The sequence below is a fragment of the Panthera onca genome, chromosome B1 (genome assembly GCF_046562875.1).
Source record: "Panthera onca isolate mPanOnc1 chromosome B1, mPanOnc1 haplotype 2, whole genome shotgun sequence".
In the NCBI taxonomy this organism is placed as follows: domain Eukaryota; kingdom Metazoa; phylum Chordata; class Mammalia; order Carnivora; family Felidae; genus Panthera; species Panthera onca.
Genome location: NC_138342.1, coordinates 125,028,189 through 125,051,996, shown reverse-complemented (window position 1 = coordinate 125,051,996; position 23,808 = coordinate 125,028,189). Strand labels below are relative to the sequence as shown.

Here is a 23,808-nt window from a genome sequence, read left to right as displayed (position 1 = left end):
AGAGGAGAATTCAGCCAGGCAAAAGAGAAGTTGAAGGAATGAGGGAAAGTGTTTCAGTAAGAAGAAATTCCAAGTATAAGGTCCTAATAGTAATAGAGAATAGAGACTAGCTGAAGTGTATGGTTTGGGGTAGATGGGGATAGAGAGAATTTCAGCTGCACAGGGAAACAGAAACCAAATTATAATAGATTTTTTTTTTTTTACTAAGGAGCTTGAACTTTATCTAGAGGACAACTTGGTAATAAGTATTAAAAGATAACAAACTGTGTGTTGCCTCAATTCAGGAATTCCACAATGAAGAATATATTACAAAGAAATAGAGATATCAATAATCATTGAATCATTAATTAGGACAGGGAAAAACTGCATGCAACTTAAATGTCCAATTGTAGAAGATAAGTGAAATAAATTATGCTCATTCTGTGAATTTTTATTGGTTATAAAATACATTTTGGAAGAATGTAATGGAAAAAAGTTTTTTTTTCTCCACATACTCTTAAGGTAGCACATTATATGCAAAATATGATCCAAAAATTAAAAAAAAAAAAACTATGTGGAATAGTTGGTAATTTAATATGTCATTTCTGAATGGTACAAAGAAATATAGCTTCTTCATTTTCTCTCAACTACTCTTAACTAATTTCATATTGCTCCTGGCCCCTTCATCTAGTTAGGCTCAGCATAGCAGTGTGCATGTGTCTTACTTGATTGGCCTATTAAATGTGATTTATTTTCTTCAGGTTAAAAAGAGGCTTTAAAAAACACATTTATTGGGGTGCCTAGGTGGCTCAGTCAGTTGAGCAGCTGACTTCGGTTCAGGTCATGATCTCGCAGTCCGTGAGTTCGAGCCCCGCGTCCAGCTCTGTGCTGACAGCTCAGAGCCCGGAGCCTGTTTCAGATTCTGTGTCTCCCTCTCTCTGACCCTCCCCCCACTCATGCTCTGTCTCTCTCTGTCTCAAAAATAAATAAACATAAAAAAAAAATTAAAAAAAACACATTTATCGTTTATTTATTTATTTTTTGAGAGACAGGAGGAGCACATGTGAGTAGGGGATGGGTAGAGAAAGAAGGAGACAGTATCCCAAGCAGGCTCCACGCTGTCAGCATAGAGCCCAGTGGGGGGCTCAATCTCTTGAACCAAGAGGTCATGACCTGAGCTGAAATCAAGAGTGGGACACTCAACTGCTCAACCGACTGAGCTACCCAGGTGCTTCAGAGAGGTTTTTCATTTTAAAGATAGTCTTATTTGTGCAAATCTTTAACTTACCACAGTTCTTGCCCTTCCCCCTTCTCCTCAGTGTATCTGGCTTCTAGGTGTATCTCCACAGATAAGACTTTTTGGCTAGAGAGAGTAGGCTTGGGTGTGTTTGCAGGGGTCTCTGGGTGGTCCTTTCAGTCACTTTTACCCTATTGTTGAGTGATGTTATGCCACTTTTCTTTGGCATTGGCTTCTTCTGATGAACCTGTTGCTGGTGTACTTGGCCCTGCCTGGTCATCAGGCCTGTGACCTGTCTGTTACTGTTGGTCATAAACTGTCCTTTGCCTCTGTTTTGAAGTCCTGGCCCTTGGAAATATCTATTTCCTGATTCTGGGTCTTTTCTGTGGCACCGGTCTTCCACCTTGGGTAGGAGTGTTAAAGAATATCTGCATTTCCTTCATACCACATACAACAGCAAAGAGATTTATCTATCCACTTCCCTCTGATGGTGCTGCACTACTGCTGTTGCACCATATTGGATGTGGTCCTAGGCTGAAGGCAGGACTTCTGAGAGAGTTTGCAGCCTCCCCTAGACAACACCTGGAAGAGTGGGCAGTAGCTTTGATGTTGTTACTGTTTGGTATTTATTTGAGTGTCTCTGTAGTTCATTTCCCATATCCCATGGAGGTTTGGAATTTGACCTCCTTGCTCTATTCCTTTCATGACTTCCTCTTTCTTCCAGAAGAAGAAGTATTTTCTTTTTCTCTTATTTTCCTTTCCAGTCTGGCTGAGAATTTCTCTGCATAATGTTATTTTTCAGGATGTTATGATGAGAAGCATGCAGAGAATCACGATTATTTATTTTATGTCTTTAGCTGCAAACTTTCGTGCAGGGGGCTCTTTTAAATACGTCACAAATATTACTTCATTTAGCCCTGATTGCAATTCCATGAGACAGATACTGTCATTAAGCCCATTTTTTACTACTGAACTGAGAGGCCCAGAGAAGTGCTGTAACCAGTCCATGTTTACATAGCTTATAAGTGGTAGACAGTGTTGGAACTAAGGCCCTCTGGGCTTGAGAGCCTATACAGCATCTACATCATGTTGCCTCACATTTGAAACAGTTTCATTTTAAGCTTCCTCATGTATAAAACTTTAAAAGTGACTATTTGCAAGATTATTCTCATATATAGGTATAAACATAGAGGAAAAAAAAGACTGGAAGGATATAAATTAAAAATTTTAACAGCAGTTATCATTGAATATTGGGATTATTATAGCACAGGTGATTTTAATTTTACTTCTTGGTACTTCTGTAAATTTGTTGCAGTATGGATGACTGTCTGTATGTTCAGTAAAATAATACATCTATTAATAAAAATAAGATTATTTGTGAACATATTTATGCTGAAAAGACTAGGTTGATAAAAGGACTCCTTTTTTTTTTTCATTAACTCATCAATACTTACTAGAGGAATGTACTAGGGATTACACTATGACTAAGGTTGTGGAGGTGAAGAAAACATTGCACCTACTCTGAAAGAAATTATTTATGGTGAGGATTGAGAGATAACGATAGGGAAAAATCTGTTGTAAGATGGCCAACAGGACTGATAGGGGAATCGCAGTCCCTGCTTGAAGACTCCCCTTCTGGGTTCTTCTTCCCACCCTGCTTGCTGCTGGCACCAAATTACTACTAATGAGGAATGCGAAGTAACAGACTATAAATTGTCCCCTCTGCTTATGACTGGGACTCAGACCTCTGGAGAATGATCTCCTCTGAGCCCACCGGTGTAAAATAAACCTGCCTTCCAAGATCTCCCAGTGCTGCTTGGTTCTTCTGCCAGGTGATCCAGACCAGTTTCTGTAACAATAAATGGACAGTTATGATACAGCATTCTAAGAACTACTACAAGCTTGAGCACAAAGTAAGAAATGTATATGAGACACAACCCAGTGTTGAGGAATTGGTGAATGTTGAAATCTGAGAGTGGAGGAATGTGGGGAGGGGAAAGGAAAGTGCATCTAGCTAGAAATACCAGCATGTGCCGAGGTCCTGATATATGTGTGTGTGTGTGTGTGTGTGTATACATATATATACGTGTGTGTGTATACGTACATGTATATATATATGTATACATATATGTATACATACATATATATGTATATACATATGTATATACACATATATGTGTGTATATATATATATACATGTACGTATACACACACACACACACACACTCAAGGAATTGAATGCTACTCTTTGGCTAAAAATCAAATAAATTATTTGGAGTGGTCAGAGAAAAAACAGGAAAGCAGGTTTAATTGTAAGAATGTAACTGGTGATTTTGGCAAGAATGAATTCAGTAGAATTTGAAGGCAAATGAAACTTTGAAACATGATGTTATAGAGGAGGGAGTTTATCCATTTTAAAGGAGGATTTTGAGGGAAGGCCATGTGGCAATGGTGACAATTCAATGGCCATGTGGCAACTCAACAGTTTTGAATCGGCATGAATATTCGCACAAAACAGATGTAGAAACTAAGATAATAAGACCAAAATTCCACAGGCAACATGTTCAACAAAACTAGATGACCAGAGAGCCCCAAACTCCAAAATATGGCAAAACAGGCTATGCTTAAAAGTGTAGAAGGAAACTGAGAGCTAGGAACTTTTGAAATCAATAACAAATGCTCACCCTTGAAAGAAAGGGGCTCCCCTCACAAGTGGTAGGGAACTCAGGCAATCTGGGAAAACCAGCTCAAACTGGGAGTTTGGGCTTTGTAAGTCCCAGTGTGTGTGTGAGTTCAGGGAGACACAAAAACTTGACATTGCTGTCAGCCTGTGAAGGCTTGAAACCTGCCAAAGTTCCTTTCCAGAACAAAACCCTGTTGAAAAGGTGCTGTAGGAAGTAGAATCAAACTGACACTAAAGACAAAGGAAAAAAGATTCTGATGAGTGATCAAACTGATACTAAAGACAAAGAAAAAGACTCCGATGAGAGTAGGAAGAGAGAAAGGAAAGCAGATTTCAGAAAGAACTGTGGACATATGTCGAATTATCAGTCTTAATGATAGAACTGTGGGCCCTGTAACCACAAAACTAAGAAAGCTTTTTTGGTTCACCCTACTCCCCTAATGAGGGGGCTCCCCCTGGGAGCTCAGGAATACTTATTGTGCTTAAACATGAAGGACACAAATGACTGTGGTTAAGTCCTACACAAACTACTGTAAGAGAAAAAAAGAGAATAATGAGTAGAGTAGTATTCCCAAGGACATTGTAGATAAAATCCGTATCTCTAATATTTAAAATAAAGTTAAAATAAAGTTCTACTTCTGGACGTGCTTTTCCATATTCCTCCTGGTAAGTACAGCTAAAAATCTTGGACCTTATATATAAAATAAACATGAAAAGCCACTGAAAGATGGAGAGCAAAAGGCAGACTTACTTGGGAACTTGGGAATTGAGAATTGGATCTGAAAAGCCAGCAACCTAGAAATGCTACTGAATGCAGGCAGAGTCCCATAAAAGCAGTATCTTTCTATCCAAAAGTCCAGGAAAGGGGTCGTCTAGGAAATCAGACGACTTTTAGACATTAACTGCTCTCTATTCCAGTCCAACACCATACAAAAACTATGGTTCCCTGCCGCCCACACCAGCAAAGGTGGAATGGGGGGAGCTTAGAGTTTTATCTTGTCAAGGCTAGAACAAGGTAGCCCATCAATCCCACTGGAATGGTGTCAGAGAAGTAGGGGACTTTTATTCTGTCAGACTTATGATAAAGCCCCGTGGTGTCAGTGGAGACCGCACAGAGAGCTGGAGCTCCCACCCTAGCAGCTGGTGATGAGGAGACTCTCCCCACTGCAGGTGTCAGTTGAGGCTAAGTGGAAACTTAGACTTCTGCCTCCACCTGGCAGAAATGCAGCAGTGCCAACTTTCCCTTGACCTTCCTGAGAAGTTTTAGAGGAAAAAAATTACCTAAAACAGAAGATTTAATAAAATACAGTTCTAGGGGCACCTGGGGGCTCAGTTGGTTAAGTGTCCATCTGACTTGGATCACGATCTCACGGGTTTGTGGTTTGAGCCCTGCATCAGGCTCTGTGTTGACAGCTTGGAGCCTGGAGCCTGCTTGAGATTCTGTGTCTTCCTCTCTCTCTTTGCTCCTTCCCTGCTTGCGCTTTGGCTCTGTCTCTCTCAAAAAATAAATAGATAAATAAAAATATATATACACAAAGTTTTATAACACAATAGGAAAATGTTTAAGTTCTTAATTCAAAATCACCCATCATACCAAGAACTAGGAAGTTCTCAAACTGAATGAAAAAGACAATCAATAGATGTCAACACCAAGATGACAGAACGTTAGATTATCTGACAAAGATTTTAAAGCAGCTACAATAAAAATGCTAAAACAAGCAATTATGAACATTCTTGAAACCAATGAAAAAGTGAAAAGCCTCAGTAAAGAGCTAGAATGTCTCAGCAAAGAAATATAAGATATAAAGGAGAATCAAAGGGAAATTTAGAACTGAAAAATACAATAACCAAAATAAAAAGTTCAGTGGATGGATTCAACAGCAGAATGGATGGGACAGAGGAAAGAATCAGTAAATTAGAAGAAAAAGAGAAATGGCCCAGTGTAAACAACAGAGAAAAATGAAACTTAATTTTTCCCAGCTTTATTGAGATATGATTGACAATTAAAAATTGAATATATTTAAGGTGTGCAGTGTAGTGTGGTGTTTTGATATAAGTACATCATGTAATCATTACCACAATAGGTTGATTAACGTATTTATCATCTTACATAGTTAACTGTGTGTGTGTGTGTGTGTGTGTGGTAAGAACAAGTAAGATGTACTCTCAGTAAATTTCAAGTGTAGAATACATTATTATTAGCTGTACTGCCATGATGTACATTGGATTTCTAGAACTTATTTCTCTTATAACCAAAAGGTTATATCCTTTGACCAACATCTCTTGCCCCCAGCCCCTGGCAACCACTATTCAACTGTTCTCTAAGTTTGACTTTTAAAACTTCCACATAAGTGATACCATGCAATATTTGTTTTTCTGTGTTTGGCTTATTTCACTTAGTAATGCCCTCTAAATTCATCCACATTGTTGTAAATTGCAGAATTTCCTTCTTTTTTGAGGATGAATAACATTCAGTGTGTGTGTGTGTGTGTGTGTGTGTGTGTATACACCATGAATTCTTTATCCATTTATTCATTGATGGGTATTTAGTTTGTTTCTATATATTAGCTATCATGAATAATGTTGCAATGAGCATGGAGGTAGAAATATCTCCTTGAGATCCTGTTTTCATTTTTGATTTTTTTAATTAAAAATTTGTTTTAATGTTTATTTAGTTTTTAGAGAGAGAGAGACAGAGCCTGAGCAGGAGAGGGGCAGAGAGAGAGTGAGACACAGAATCAGAAGCATGCTCCAGGCTCTGAGTTGTCAGCACAGAGCCCGATGCGGGGCTTGAACTCATGAATGATGAGATCATGACCTGAGCTGAAGTCAGATGCTCAACCAGGTGAGCCACCCAGTCTATTGTTGCCTTTGCTTTTGGTGTCATTTTTAAGAAATCACTGCCAAGACCAATGTCAAGGAGCTTATTCCCTGTTTTCTTTATCCTGATTGATCAAGTTACTGTTGAAGCTCTTTGCTATGGTCTGGGTGTTTGTCACCCACCCCCCCATTCATATGTTGAAATCTTAGTGCCCAATGTAATGATATTATGAGGTAGGATCTTAAAAAGGTAAGTAGTAGGCCATGAGGGTGAAACCATTATGGATGGAATTAATGCCCTTATAAAAGAGGGTCCAGAGAGCTACCTTGCCCCTTCCACCATGTGAGGACACAGCGAGAAGTCAGCAGTCTGGAAGAAGGCCTTCTCTAGAACCAACTATGTTGGCACTATAATCTTGGACTTTCAGCCTCCAGATATGTGAGAAATAAATTACTGTTATTAATAAGCTATCCAGTCTGTAATGTTTTGTTATAGTTGTCCAAACAGAATAAGACATTCTATATCACATTTTTCATTTTATTCTTCAGCTTCATAATTTTTGTTTGGTTTATTTTTATGATTTCTTATTTATTTCTTTGTTGAATGTCTCATCTTGTTCATGTCTTATGTTCTTGAGTTTGTTGAGTTGTCTGTGTTCTCTTAAATCTTACTGAGTTCCTTATGATAATTATCTGGAAATTCTTTTTCAAGTAACTTGTAGATCTCCATTTCTTTGAAGTAAGTTACTGGAAAATTATTGTGTCTCTTTGGTGGTATCATATTTCCTTGGTGGTATCATATTTCCTTGCTTTTCCATGTTTCTGGTGACCTTGTGTTAATATATGATTTGAGGGTGCAGTCACCTCTCCCAGCCTTTTTGGAATGGCTTTGGTGGGAAAAACTAGAAGTTGCTGCAAGCATGCTGTCCAGATAGAGTATAGAGTCTCTGGTTCCATTGTGAGAGGTGAAGTCTCCATGTAGCTCTGACAGTTGAGAATGACAGAGGTTCAAAACTGAAGAGGTCCTTAATGGTCAGTGTACATGTCTTCAGCAGTAGTTGTGGCTAGGACTGAAGGGGTCCTTGGTGGCAAAGTCTACTAGGTTCTTCCTGTTCCCCTCCCCCTCCCCATGGGAGGAAGTTCTAACCAAGGAGATTCCTCTTGGCATTGGGTCCTGTACAGAAGGTACACTTTATTTTTTATTTTTATTATTTTAAGTAGGCTTCGCCCCAGCATGGAGCCCAGCATGGGGCCTGAGCTCATGACCCTGAGATTAAGACCTGAGCTGAGATCAAGAGTCAGATGCTTAACTGACTGAGCCACCCAGGTGCCCCCAGAAAGTGCACTTTAAAAAAGGGACTAGGAAAAAAAAAAACACAAAAAGGACCAGAGCCTTAGGGACCTGTGTGACTAAAAGAAAAGATTTCTGTCACCAGAGTCCCAGAAGGAAAGGAGAAAGAGGGTGGAGTTAAAAAAATATTCAAAGACTAATGGATAATAATAATAATAATAATAATAATAATAATAATAGCTGAAGACTTCCCAAATTTGTTGAGTGGCATAAATCTACAGATTTGAGAAGCTGAATGATCCCAAACAGGATAAACCTAAACAAATCTATGGCAAGTTACATCATATTAAAATTCTGAATACTAAAAAGAAAGCAGTTTGAAGCACCAGAGAAAAATTTCAAACGATTCTGGATTTTGACTAGAAACAATGGATTCCAAAAGTAAGTAATATGGATTCCATATTATCAGATGCTGAAAGAAAGAACTGCCAAACCAGAATTCTTTTTTTCAGGAATGAAGGGGAAATCAAGACATTCTCAGATGAAGGAAAACTAAGAATTTGTCATCAGCAGAACTATCTTAAAATGGGAGTTCTCTGAACAGAAATAATATGATAAAAGAATGAACCTTAGAAAGTCAGGAAGTAAGAACACAGTTAAAATATGAGTAAATAAAATAGACTTTCCTTCTGTTGTTAAATTTTCTAAATTATGTATAGTGGTTAAAACAAAAATTATGACACCCATGTGATTCTAAATGAATGTAGAAGAATTACTTAGGATAATTATTTTGTAAATGGAGAAGAGTAAAGGGACATAATGGAAGGTAAGGCATCTATACTTCAGACAAAGAAGTGATGATATCCATGGATTGTGATTTTATGTATTATAAATATGTATGTAAAATAACATACATGCATATATAATTAATGTAATATCTAGATAATATCTCTGGATAATTACATAGCTAGATAGATAATATAATAGTGGGGCACCTGGGTGGCTCAGCCGGTGAAGCATCTGACTTGGCTCAGGTCATGATCTCACAGCTTGTGAGTTTGAGCCCTGAGTTGGGCTCTGTGCTGACAGTTCAGAGCCTGGAGCCTGCTTTGGATTCTGTGTCTCCCTCTCTTTCTGCCCCTTCCCTTCCCCCACCAAATAAACATTAAAAAAATTCAAAAAAAAAAAAAAGATAATGTAATAGAGCAACCACTAAAAAAAACTGTACAAAGAGATATTTTAAAAAGTATAGGTAATTCAAAATGGATTCTTAAAAAATGTTTAAGTAGTAGACAGGAAAGTAGAAACAAGAAAATGGAGAGAAAAAAAACAGAGAAAATAAACAGAGAAGAAATATTTAAGTGACAGATTTAAGCCCTAGCAATAATTACATTAAGTATAAATGGCCTAATATGTCAATTAAATGAAAAGGATTGACTGATTGGATTAACAAACATGACCCAACTATATTCTATTAGAAATTCACTTATAACCATATATGCAGATGGAAAGTAAAAAGATAGAAAAAAAAAACATATCATGCAAGCATTTATCAAAGGAAAGCCAAATGGCTGCATTAATATCAAGTAAATTTGACTTTGGAACAAAGAAAAATATTAGAGACAGAAAAGGATATTATATAATGATAAAAAAGCCAATTCACCAAGAAGAAGCCAAAACCCAAGGTATCATTAAGGATACATTCTTTTCTGGGACACCTGGGTGGCTCAGTCAGTTGAGCATCTGACTGTTGGTTTTGGCTCAGGTCATGGTCTTGTGGTTCACAGCATCAAGTTCTCTGTTGGGGTCTGTGCTGACAGCGTGGAGCCTGCTTGGGATTCTCTCTTCTCTCTCTTTCTGCCCCTCCTCTGCTTGTGCATGCACTCTCTCTCTCAAAATAAATAAATAAACTTAAAGAAAATGGCTTTAGAAAAAAAGAAAAAAATGATATTTTCTTTTCTGTCATCCTACACATCTAATGCATCCTGTTTATTATATCTCCAAGATACATGTTAAATATATTGATTTTTCTTCATTTTTTCTAGAATCACTTATGTCCAAAATGCTGTCATCTCCTACCCAGATTTCTATACTATCCCCTTTATTGACCTCGTTTACACTCTTCTCCTACAAGAACTAGAGGAAGCTTTTAAAATTATAAATCAACTTGTAATTTTTCTGTTTAAATGGCTTTTCATAAAATTCGAATATAATAAAATATTTCAGTAGCATAAAATCCCAACCCCTTTCCAGGTCCAAAAAGCCCTATGCAATTGGATCTCTCCCTAACATTCCAAACCCTATTTCCTACTTCTCTCCTATCTTCTCATTATACTTTATCCATAGTGGTATCCTTTTTAGGCTAAATAAGTGATTAATAGAATGGGAGAAAAGATAGAAGTATTTTGGGGTATTTTGAGCATTTTGAGATAGGTGAACAAGTAAAGTGAGAGGGCAGAGGAAGAAAACATGAAAACTAGGAGATTATGGTGGGGGGGAGAGATGTTTGCAATTCATATTTTTTGTCATGGGGCAGAGTTAGGTGAAAACAAGTTTCGAGAGTGTTGCCTATATGTGGATGGTGACTCATGAGGAGTGCTATTGAGAAGTTATTGGAATTGAGGATGTTAATAAAAACAGAGGCTAGAGTGTGGGATGCGTTAACTACATGGACATTGCTTTTTCCCAGTGTGATGACAGGAAATGGAGTAAAGAAAAAAAATGATGGGTACTCATGAAAATGAAGTTTATGGTTGGTATCTTTACACCAAAGGTTTTTCTGCCTATAGAATTGAGAGATATCATTCAAATTAGTGAATGGTCTCTAAAAACAAAACAAAAAAAGGCTGGAGAAATATTGATCAAGTCTGAATTTCCAACTCTTCTGTTTTAAGATTTGATGCAGGCCATGCCCTGCTGTTAGCACTACCCTTCAATTGTCTTTTATTCAGTGTTCATTGTTTGCATTCTGAGATAGGTGCTTTGGGGGATAATAAAATAGTCCCTGATTCTAAAGATCTAGATGTCCTAGATCAGGGAGGGTGCCAGCACGCTTGGGTGAGGACCCTCCTAAGTTCGCAAACATCTCAGTCTTCTTATTGTATCCTTACATGGCAGAAGGGGTTGGATAGCTTTGTGTGGTCACTTTTATAAGAGCACTAATCCCATTCATGAGGTCTCTGCCCTTATGACCTAATTAGCTCCTAAAGGTCCCACTTCCTACTTCCTAATACCATCACCTTGGGGTTTGGATTTCAATATATGAGTTTTGGGAGGGATTCAGATCATAGCACCACTCTATTTTCTGTTTGTATGAATTTGGCTATCCTGGGTATTTCATATAAATGAAATAAAAATAGGTGACCTCTTGAGGCTTCTTTCACTTAGCATAATATTTTCAAGATTCATCCATGTTGTATCTGAATCAGTACTTCATTCCTTTTTATGGCTAATAACATTTCATTGTATGGACTGGTAAGGTAGGATTTATTTCTGCTAGTTTGCAATTTGTTTTCTACATGTTTTATGCATTTTTTTTTTATTCCTTTATTCTTCCTTTACTGTTTTTTGGTTAAATAGGTGTCTTCTAGTGTACCATTTTAATTCTCTTTTCATTTATTTTACTATTCTTTTGAGTTAGTTCCTTTGGTATTGCCCTGAGAATTACAATTAACACATGTAACAATCTAGTGTGGATCAATACTAACTTAATTACAGTAGCATGTCACAATTTTGTTGCTGTCTAATTGTGACCCCTTCCCCTTATTTGTACTACTATTTTTATCCAGATTACATCTTTTTACACTGTGTGCCTCTCAACACAGATTTACAATTGTTACTTTATGCAGTTTTCTTTTAAATCATACATTAGAAAAAAAGCTAAAAACAAGAAGATTGTACTTTTATATTTATCTATGTAATTACCTTTACCAGTATTCTTTCTTTCTTCATGTGGATTTGAGTTACTCTCTCATGTCTTTTAATTTCAGCTTGAAGGACTCTAGTATTTGCAAGTAATGAATTCTTTTTTTTTTATTTTTTTTAATGTTTATTTCTGAGAGACAGAGAGAGACAGAGCACGAGCAGGGGAGGGGCAGAGAGAGAGGGACACACAGAATCTGAGTCAGGCCCCGGGCTCTGAGCTGTCAGCACAGAGCCCAATGCAGGGCTTGAACCCATGAGTTGTGAGATCATGACCTGAGCTGAAGTCACACACCCAACCGACTGAGCCACCCAGGCACTCTGCAAGTAATGAATTCTTTTAGCTTTTCTTCACCTGGAAATGTATAATATCTCCTTTAGTTTTGAAGGATAGTTTTGCTGGGTGTAGATTTCTTGGTTGGCAGTCTTTCTTTGAGCACTTAAAAAAAATTTTTTTTTTAATGTTTATTTTTGAGAGAGAGAGGAACAGAGTGCAAGGGTTAGAGAGAGAGGGAGACACAGAATCTTAATCAGGCTCCAGGTTCTGAGCTGTCAGTACAGTGCCTGAAGTGGGGCTCCAACTCACAGACCAGGAAATAATGATCTGAGCTGAAGTCAGACACTTAACCAACTGAGCCACCCAGGTGCCCCGTTTCTTTGAGCACTTTTAATATGTCATTCCCATTGTCTTCTGGTCTTCATGGTTTCTGATAATTGGCTGTGAATATTACTGGTATTGTTTGTATGTGATTAGCAATTTTGCTCTTGCTCTTTTCAAGATTTTCTCTTTCTTTATCTCTTTCAACAAGTTGATTGTGATATGTGTAGGTATGGCTTTCTTTGAGTTTATCCTGCTTGGATGTCATTGAGCTTCTTGTAAGAGTAGATTTTTAATCATGTTTATGAGATTTTTACCATTATTTTTCAAATAATCATTCCTCCCCTTTCTTTTTCTCCTTTCCTTTTTGGTTTCCTGATATGTGTATGTTGATATACTCGATATTGTCTCCTAAGCTTCTGAGGCTCTGTTCATTTTTCCTCTTTTATTTAGTTTTATTTTTTATTATTTTTATTCCTGTTCCTCATACTGAATAATCTCAACCAACTATATTCAAGTTTGCTGATTTTTTTCTTCCCCCTTGGTCAAATTTGCTGCTGAGTCTCATTAGGAAATATTTCATTTCAATTATTGTATCCTTTTTTTAAAAGTTTATTTATTTTAATAGAAGGAGAGGCAGAGAGAGACAGAGAGAGAGAATTCCAAGTAGGCTCTGCACTGTCAGCACAGAGCCTGACCTGGTGCTTGATCTCATGAACTGTGAGATCATGACCTGAGCCAAAACCAAGAGTCAGGCACTTAACCCACTAAGCCACTCAGGTGCCCCAATTATTATATCCTTAACTCTAGAATTTGTGTGGGTGTATGTTTAAAATAATTTCTTTCCTTTTAGTTCTACTTTGTGTTTGGTGACATCATTCTTTTACTTTCCTTTGTTCTTCAAGCATATTTTTCTTTACTTGTTTGAACATAATTCAAATAACTTCCTAAAAGTCATTGTGTAGTAAGTCCAGTGTCTGGTCTTCCTTGGGGACAATATTTTTGTTGATTGCTTTCTTTCCTGTGTATAGGCCCTATTTTCTTGTTTCTTTTCTTATCTAGTAATTTTTTTTTGAAAACTGTACATTTGTTAAGATTTTATTCTTTTTAATTTTTAAATTTTTTAATTTTTTTATTAAAAAATTTAAGTTTACATATTTATTTTGAGAGAGAGTGAGCATGAATGAGGAAGGAGCAGAGAGTGAGGGAGAGAGGGAATCAGAAGCAGGCTCTGTGTACTGTCAGCGTGGGCCCTGATCTCAGGAACCTTGAGATCATGACCTGAGATGAAGTCAAGAGTCTGCTGCTTAACTGACTGAGCCTCTCAGGCACTCCAAGATTTTATTTTAACGTAATCTCTATACCGAATGTGGAACTTGAACTCAAAACAGATTATGAGTCACATGCTGTACTAAGCCAGCCAGGTGCCCTGAAAACTGTATTTTAAATATATAATATGGTTACTCTAGGAATCAGATTCTCCTCCTTCCCCATGGTTGTTTATTTTCTTAGTGTCTTTTCTGAACTAATTCTATAAAGTCTGTATTTTTTGTCATGTATGGTCACTAAAGTCTTTATTTGGTTACCTTAAAAGTCAGCTAATGATTAGACAGAATTTTTTTTTTTTTTTTTTTTTTTAGAGAAAGAGTGAATAGGGGAGAGGGACAGAAGGAGAGAGAGAATCTTTTTTTTTTTTTTTTAATTTATTTTTGAGAGAGACAGTGTGAGCAGGGGATGGGCAAAGAGAGAGACACAGAATCTGAAGCAGGCTCTAGGCTTTAGGACCTTCTCAGATCTTTCCTGAGCATGTTACAGTGTTGGATATATACATAGCCCTATGCATTGTGTGGGCTTCTAGATTCTCAGAAATATGTTGGGAGATTTTCAGTGCCCCTATGGGCATCTTGTACCCCAGCATTTCATTTTGTTTATTAAAACTGTGATCCATTGCTTCATACAGCCATAAAGTTAATTAATTCTCTCTAATTGTTTTTGACAGAAACTCCTAGGGAAAAAGTTTGTACACTGAGTTAGCTCTGAGTCAGGGAAAAAAACACAACCTTGAGTGTGGAGATTTCCATGGAACCATGAGACAGGGCAAATAATGACAATGCTCGGGAAATGAGGCTTTAAAGGAGTTCCACTCTCGTTTTCCCCCCTCTGGTGGCTATCAGGCTATTGGTTTGTGCTGTGATTGCAGGTTGTCGGTTTTCACCATGATTGCAGGCTTTGGTTTTTAAAGCTGTCTCAGAGCTACAGAGAGGAAGATCAGAATAGGACAGGAGAAAATGCTTCAAAGGATATTCTTTTTTTTTTTTTTTTTAACTAAAATTCAACATTTTTTCTTGAATAAAATGCACCCTGGATTGCTGTAGACCTTTGGTTAATTTCCAGAATTCCAAAAAAGTTGATTCTGACAATTTTTGCTATTTTTTTATTGTTACTTTTATGGGGGAATTTTATGCTACTGTGCTATATTATTTTATGCTTTACTGTGCTATTTTTGCTGACATCATCCTTCCAAAGATCTTATTGTATAGACTATATAACATGCTCTGATTTGTGTTCATTTGAAAATCTATGTGGAACATATTACATTCTCTAAGATTATTTTCTTCAGCTGATTCTTTAAGACAAAGAGTCAGGGGGCCGCTTAGTTAAGCATCCAACTTCAGCTCAAGTCATGATCTCACGGTCCATGAGTTCGAACCCTGTGTCGGGCTCTGTGCTGGCAGCTTGGAGCCTGGAGCCTGCTTCAGATTCTGTGTCTCCCTCTCTCACTGCCCTTCCCACACTTGCACTCTGTCTCTCTCTCAAAAATAAACATTAAAAAAAAAAAGACAAAGAGAAGAATGCAGTTATTGGGAAATGTGTGCTATGTCCATAATGATCAATAAGATGTAGAAGACTACTGAAAGAAAATTGAATATTTTTATTCAGTTTTCAAAAGTAAAGTGAATGAATGTCTGGAAAACTATTTCAAGCAGTTCTGGTTTCTATTTGTTACGAAGTCAATAATGGTAGTAGAGATATGCACATAATATAAAATTAGAGCCTTTTAAGAAAAAGGCTGCAGAAAAGAAAATTTATCTTTGATTAATGAATTTATAGAAGTTGTTTTCTCAAAGGCTAATACAGGCTAAAAATATAAACAGAAGTGAAAGTTATATTAAAATTTTCCTGCCTTTTGTTGTCATTGCTTTAAGAAAACTAAACAGAGCGGTAGCAATGAATTAAAATTTAGAAATTGCTTCATACCTGAATATAAAATTTGGCAAAATTTAGATTTAGTAGGATTTGGCCCAGTTTGATACATTGTTTAATCAGAAGAACCATGATTTGACCAAGAGTATGATGGAATACCTGTTTCTACACATTTTTTTCCATTAGCAGGCCAAGATTTTATGGGCTATAAATTGAATAAAAATTAGAAATTACTTTATTGCTAATTAAAAGGAGATATTCAAACCCTAGGTCCAATACTTTAGCAATGATCCAGGCCCCTGACAAGATTTGACTTTCCCCAAGAATCATAGGAAATTGTGATATTCTAAGTCTGACTCTGTGATCTAAATCTGAACTGCTTTTAGTTGTTGAAAATGAATTTTGGTCTTTTTGTTTAATTTTGGTCAGCTGTGTTTTGTATTATTTTATGTATGCATGCATGCATTTTGAGAGACAAAAATTGGCAAGATTTTTAAGTTTCTATTTTTTGTTACAATTAGATCCCTCAACTTAAGAGTCCTAAAATAAATTAATGTCAGCATGAAGGATGAAAATGTAGCAGGTCACATGCACTTAAAGTTTATTATGCCAGGTTGGGTATGGTTGAAATTATCCATTAAAAAGTAAAACAAAGAAGACTACACTGTGCATGGTGCCTCCCACTTGGAGGACTAGGGAAGATATACATGGATAAGGCTGGTGGCAGTGAGGACATCAAAGGAATGGAAGAATGGAAGAGAGATGTTTAAGAAGGTGAAAACCCAACATTTGTAATCTCTTTTTTCTCTGCCTAATATAGTTCACCTAGATCGTAAAATTTTATGGCTTTCTGCCATAAAGGTAAAACAACAACAACAACAACAACAACAACAACAAAACACCACCCAAACCACAAAACCCTCTTTAAGTTATAGGTGGTTTTGAGAATACTAGTTGCTGTTTTGGGTCAAGAGTGATCAAATAGAGCTCTATGTTGCCAATGTTCTTTGAAGGTGGTGAAGCTGTCAAATGTTTACTTGATGTCTCTGGACCACTTTAAGTTGGGAAGCCCAGGTATATGACACAGGAGAAGGAAAGAAGTTGTCATTGGAGTATATACAAGCTTTTGCAGGCAGGGGAAATTCAGACCTGACCTTGAATAGCTCCAGAGAGTGGTGTTTTAAAAACATCTTGAAGGTTGAAGGGCGCCTGGGTGGCTCAGTCGGTTGAGTGTCCGACTCTTGATTTCAGGTCAAGTCATGATCTTACGGTTAGTCAGATTGTGCCCCGCATTGGGCTCTGTGCTGACAGCGTGGAGCCTGTCTTCCTCTCACCTTTTACCCCTCCCCCACTCATTCTCTCTCTCCCCCCAAAATAAATAAACTTAAAAAAATTGTTTAAAAACATCCTGAAGGTTGATATATAAGAAAAGGAAACTTGGCAGAAGTTATTAGAAGTTTTGGGTCCATAAAAAAGACTGGTAGAGGGAAATTTATGCAACTGGGTGTGTGTGTTTCCTGGTTGGGAATTTTTATAACTAGGGATAAAGCCATTTTACCTTTATTTGAAGGTAGACTGGGGGCCCAGAATGAAAGAAGATACCAGGAGAGAAATAATTTTAGCAGTATCCCTGAGATAGAGAGGATCGTCCCTGTCTTCCTCTGTTCATTCCTTCATTCCTTCCCTTTCCCTCCCTCCCTCCCTCCTTCCTTCCCGTTTCCTCTCTTTTTCCTTCTTTCAACTTGTTGAGCACATGCTGTCCTAGTGATGTACTTATACATAACTTACTATCATCCAGTATGTGTTCTATGGTAGATGTTTCAGAGTGCAGTAGGAGACACTATGCGTGACTGGGGAATGTACTGTTACATGAAAAAAGGACGGGGTTTGGAGTCAGAAAAATCTGGGTGACATTTAGATTCTACATCTTCCTAGTTATGTGGCCTTTAATGAGTTATCTCTAACATTTTTTATCTGTTCATTTTGGAACATCAGTATTTATTGAGTACTTACTATATACACAGTACAGGATGCATATTATTTTAGTTGATCTTTACAAGAGCACTGTGAAAAAGAAATTTTATCCTCTTTTTTCTGATAAAGAAATGGAGGAGGAAGTTCTGTCCCTTTTCCAAGGACACACAGCTGTTTTATTATTAAAATACAGTAAGGCCAACAGATCAAATGATGATTGCTGTTGAAAACATAGTTCCTTATACTCACAGATCCCAAGAGGAAGGGGCCCACCACACCAGGGCAGGGGGGGGATAGGGTGGTGGGGCACCTGGGGAAGCACTGGAGTCAGTCAGGAGATGGAGGGAAAGGAGGAAACTGTAGGCAAGAGGCTTTCTTGCCATTTCCATCAGAGAAACAGTAGAGGCAGGCGAAACAGGTTTAGGATTGGCTAGTTTGAGTAATTCTAGTGGGCTTTGGACTTTGTGTGCTGCTCTGAGTTGTTTTGGTACCTGGCCCTGGGAATGATTAGGGAGTGGTTAAGGGTGTGGACCCTGGGTGGTTGGTTTGCATTTGAAAAGCATACTGTTGTTTACTGTCTCTAGCAATTGGCTAACCTTGGGAAGGAGGGGCACCTGGGTGGCTCAGTCAGTTAGGTGTCCAGCTTCGGCTCAGGTCATGATCTCATGGTCCATGAGTTTGAGCCCTGGGTTGGCCTCTGTGCTGACAGCTTGGAGCCTAGCGCCTGCTTCAGAATCTGTATCTCCCTCTCTCTCTGCCCCTACCCTGCTCATGCTCTATCTGTCTCTCAAAAAAAAAAAAACATTAAAAAAAATCCAGCATTGAGACAGAACTCAAGAACACAGTGCAGCAGAGATCACAGAGAAAAGCAGAACTCTTTGACAGTGAAAAGCCAGTTTGCTGTGGTTGCTCCCACTACAGTGGGATATACAGTGGAAATCAGTAATTACAGATGGGATCAGTCAGGTAAGTTTGTGAAATTCTACCTTACCTAAACTGCAGTTCAAGTCCCTGCTGAGAATGTGCAGGTGCATTTCACAGAAAGGTCCTTTGATCTTTGTAAAGAATCTAAATGGGAAGAATGAGTCCATGATTGTGAACAATCTCTTGAAACCCGTCTCTGTGGAAAGCAGATCAAAAAAAGATACAGTTCTTAAGTAGAAAGAAAGCAGAAAACATGCAATAGGACTGCCTTGACTTAGGTTGAAAAAGAACGCAAAGAGAAAGAAAAGCCCTCCCATGATGCTGAAACAGCGAGAGACTGATGAACGTTCTAAAGAAAGTTTATGAAGATCGAGATGAATGAAGCGAACCATTAATACAGCCTGGGTAGAATTGAGAGAGAAGCAAGCCAAAAGAGACACAGAATTTTGAGGCTTTAAAGTCATTTTTGGGAATTGTGATGTGGAAATATTGATGTTTCTAATAAGGAGGTGTTGGTGAGCTGTGCAGATAAATTTGACAGATGACTACTTACCCAGCCTTCTTCTAAGTAAAGACACTGAATTCTCTCATTTCCTCCTGGAGGATTTATTTAAATAAAATAGGCTTATTAAACATTTCCTCCAAAGATGGTTTCCTCAGTAATCTGGGCATTTTGTTCAAGAAACAGTAACATTGCATTCTTCTGTGAGATGTAAAAAAGCAAGGCTTGTGGCAAGATAATGCTACATTGTGTGTATTTTTGTTCAGCAAGACTTAGAAAACAAAAGTTATTGTTTGCCTATAAGTTCCTGATATCAGCTCCCACCAAATGTAAGAATAAGTAAAAATAAAACCTGAATTTTTGCGTAAATTGCAAATTTGAAAAAAAAATTTCTTGAAGTAAAAGGAAGTTTCTTGCCCTGCTTCTTTTGAGGTCGCTTCAGGCCAGCGCAGATAGACTTAGCCCTTAGAGGGAAGGTGAGCAGGGAAGCTGGAGCCCTGTTGCACCTTTGTTCTCCTTGGTTGCTCCCTATTTCCTCTGTCACAGCGGCTGCGCTGTCCTGTGTCCAGATGTTGTCCATTTAGTGGACAACCCTTGTCCAGATGTTGGAAGGTAAGCATGATGCAGGAATGAAGAAATGGGACCTCACTTACACCGTACCTTGGGGACAGAACTGCTGGTTCTGAAAAGCTAGTGCTTTTTCTGAATTCAGGAACCATCACCCCAGAATTGGCTTACAGACAAAAATAACTAGGAGAACCTGTTTTTCATTAACTCAACAAATTAATTGCCTCTTTACACATGTAGTTCTGAATTGTTTACTAATATATGACATTCCTGAAATTTCACAAGCTCTCTTTAAATAGCACACTGTTATTTTCAAGCACTGTTGAAGAACTCAGTGAAAATCCATTGTTGCTTATGAAATGAGATTCTATATTATTTGCCGCAACTTGATTTGCTATATGTGAGTATAGCTTAAATCCACGTTTAGTTGAAGGGGACTTTATTGGCAATACAAACCCTAGTAAATAGTGATTTTTTTTCTAGTTTTAATTCATAAAGTAGTAAGTTTATACCATTTTTATGAGTGTGAAAATAAATATGTTGTTTTTTTTGAAATACATGCCACTTGATTTTTTTGAAGATATCTTTTGCTAGAAAATTTGGAATCTCTACAATGAAAACTGCAGGAAAAATGAATATATTTTCCCTTACGATGATAAAAGGTAGATTTTAGAATGGAAATAGCAGGGTTTCACTAAATGAATCTTGGCTAGAAGATGGAGAAGATTTTCCAAGATGACGATGATTAAAGACAAATATCAGAGTCAATACAACAGACTCTTAAAATGAAATCAGGTTCTTAGGGCAACAGAAACATTTGAATGCTAGAGTCAAGGATTGACAACCAGTGTGGTGTGAGTTATATTTATTCTTTGAGGTTGAAATATCTGATTTCAGTCAAGAGTCACTATTGTTTAGAACAAATTCTGTTTTGCTAAGATCACTCCCTTAGTATTTAATCAAAGAAAGGCCAGAAGAAAATTTGCTTTTTTGCAATATTCTCTTGTAGGAACCACTTTAGAAGGGACTCAGCATTCTGTCTTATAGAGAATTCACTTGGTGGGTGATAGGACTTGTAAGCTGAAAAAAACAATTGTCTTGCTGTACTAAAGTGACTGTTCCCTTTAAATACATTTGAATGATGATTTACTCCAAGAATATACTTGAAGTGTAGCTGAATTTTGTGTTGGCACGTTGCCCTCTTTGGAAAGATTGCAATTAAGGGCCGATCCTCCATCCATAGACTGCCTCAAACATTTGCTTCAGTTTTAAGCCCAACTTGTGTCTCATTTAAGATTGGAGTTGTTGGGTTGAGTTTGGGTACTGTCTTCCTCACTTGTATGGTTTTGCTGGTGGTTTAGTGTTTCCAGAATATGGATGGACTTCTATCTGGAAAGAGAATATTCGCCTTGATTTTTTGGAACCAGCAGACTGAGAAGAAAGAGGAAAAATGGGAGCGATTCAGACAGATTGGTACAAGGGGAACTTGCTTCTCATTGCTTACTCATTGCCTGACTCCCAGGATTAGGCTATTCTATTGTTTTCTGTTTTAGACCACGATGGTCTTTATAAATTTAAGACATATGTGGTAATTCTTTGTAGTCCCTCAGAAACATCCAACTAAAAGGTTTTAATCAACCTCCAGGAGTTTTAGAAATGTTCTTGTGTAGTTTTACATTACGTGGGTCAGTGAACAGGGAATCTCAGTTTGGAGTATCTCTCTTGATGACAAGGGCCCCTCAAACCAATCCCAGTGTTTTGTTTCTCATTTGGACGCCTTTGATTCTGTAAGGACAATTCATATTTATGCCCTAGATAATAAAATCATGTATTAGAATCCTCCCAAAGGTATCTGACCTTCAGGGGTATTGAAGTGTCCTCGTTCATTGCAATTAGCTACACATCTGTGATGCGTGCCTTCAGCTTTGGAACTTAGAGAATGACAGAGATGTTGCCTAGGGGCAGCACTGACCACCTAGTGAGAGAGATAATATAAATGCTGTGGATCTGTAGGTTAATGTTGAACTTTCTGTGGAGACTGACAGGGACCACAGCGTCAATGGCCACTCTCCCTCGGTAACCACAGCCCGACTCCACCCTAACATCCTCCTGAGGGGTCCTGGGAAGAAGAACATAACTTGGGGGACACTTTGGATTAGGAACCTCATCCAAGGAAAGCTCACCTATTCTTCTTACTTTGGCAAAGTTGGGAAGATGCACTAATATGACCTGACTCCCTACCCTGCCCCCTTTTTTCATGGTGTTCTCATTTGTTATTCTCTCCAGATTTCCTCTCCTGTGACATTAAATCCTGCCATTCTGGCACCCACTAATTTTTTCATGCTGTTCGACACACAGGAACTTTGTTCTGAGGGACGTTAGTGTCCAATGTCACCCTGACTGGTGAACCTGTTCTTTCACCCCTTTAAATCTTACTTTTACTAGGTTGGTTAAGTACACTTGATGTGTATGATTCAGTAAACATAGAGTTTGTTAATGCCTCTACCTTGTTAGATCTTTCAAGTCATTCAGAACAGTGCGAACAATAGGGTTTAGAACTCGGGAGGCTAGTGATGCAATAAATCCAAATTGGATTTCCTTGTGCTTCATTCAGATAGAAATAAGTGGATTCGTGTGGTCAGTGATATTTTTCTGCCTTGTATGGTGCAGTCATTTGAGGGGAATATTGTCCTCCCTATAAACGTATGTACTCTCTCTGAGTGCATGAGAAGGCATACATAATTTCTAGACAGAATGCTGTTTCAGTTTTATTATGCCTTTCCCCATAGCTAACGTATTGTTTTAATAAATTTTTTTTTTTCCAACGTTTTTTATTTATTTTTGGGACAGAGAGAGACAGAGCATGAACGGGGGAGGGGCAGAGAGAGAGGGAGACACAGAATAGGAAACAGGCTCCAGGCTCCGAGCCATCAGCCCAGAGCCTGACGCGGGGCTCGAACTCACAGACCGCGAGATCGTGACCTGGCTGAAGTCGGACGCTTAACCGACTGCGCCACCCAGGCGCCCCTAACCTATTGTTTTAAGACAAAGAGAAGACTAGCTGTACTATTTTGAAAGACATTTTCACAGGCATTGCTCTTGGGAACGTAAATTGGTACAAAATTTCTGGAAGGCCACTCAGCAATATATTTTCAAAGCCTTAAAAAGCTCATACTCTTTGAACTCAATAATTTCACTGTTTTGAATTTACTCTAAAGAGAAAAAAAATCACAAATATGCAGAAAGATTTATATTCCAGGGTTGTTCATGTCAGAATTAATAAGGGTGAAACATTGGATACCCTATGTGTCCAACAATTGAGAATGATTAAATAAATTATGGCACATATATATGATGAAATATGTTTATGCATTTAAAGTCCTATTTATATGTCAAAACTCAAAAGAATAACCAACTCCTAATAATAGTTATTTCTTGGTAGTGTGTGGGAAAATTTTATTTCTTTCATTCTATGTTTACTTATTTTACAACTTTTTCTGTCTTGAGTATTTATTGGTTTTTAAGTGAGGAAATTAGTGTAAAAATTAAAATAAGGAAAAGTTTTTGTTCTAATTATTCTCAGAACCATTAACTACATTGCTAACTTGAATTTTTCAGGGATTGATTTTTCATCTTTTTGATTATCTAAGAATTTTATTTCTTTTTCTTTTTTCATTCCTAAGCTCAGCTTCTATTGATCTCACTATTAGCCCTGTAATTCAAAGTGAATGAATAAGGACAAGAGAAAGCAGATTTCCAGAACCTTCCTATGGGCTGGATTTGAATATAGCTTGGATAATAAGAAGTAAGGAAAAATCTTTTTGCTAATAACAACTTTTTTAAATGATTTGTTTTTGTAGAGGTTAAGTGTTGATGTTTTATGAGCACCAGCAGCAAAGCTTCTGACTGGCTTCTGGTTCTTTGTCTTTTCTAAAAGAGAATGTAGGAGCAGAATATGTGTGGGCAGAATATCAAAATGGCTTTCTGCTAGGTAAGGGTAACTACCAGAGGGCTTCTTCTTCCTGGAGGAGCCCAAGGGAGAAGAGCTGTTGACTTGACACAAGGGCTTATATATGTATGTATGTATGTATGTGTGTGTGTGTGTGTG

General features: G+C 37.7%; 1 protein-coding gene and 1 pseudogene across 2 annotated transcripts in view; both read left to right on the top strand.

The window, feature by feature from the left end:
- Positions 1-23,808, top strand: part of TTC29 (tetratricopeptide repeat domain 29) — a 669,793-nt gene that overhangs the window by 76,628 nt on the left and 569,357 nt on the right. The gene's annotated exons all lie outside the window — the stretch shown is intronic.
- Positions 10,456-19,136, top strand: LOC132692035 (calcyclin-binding protein-like; annotated as a pseudogene).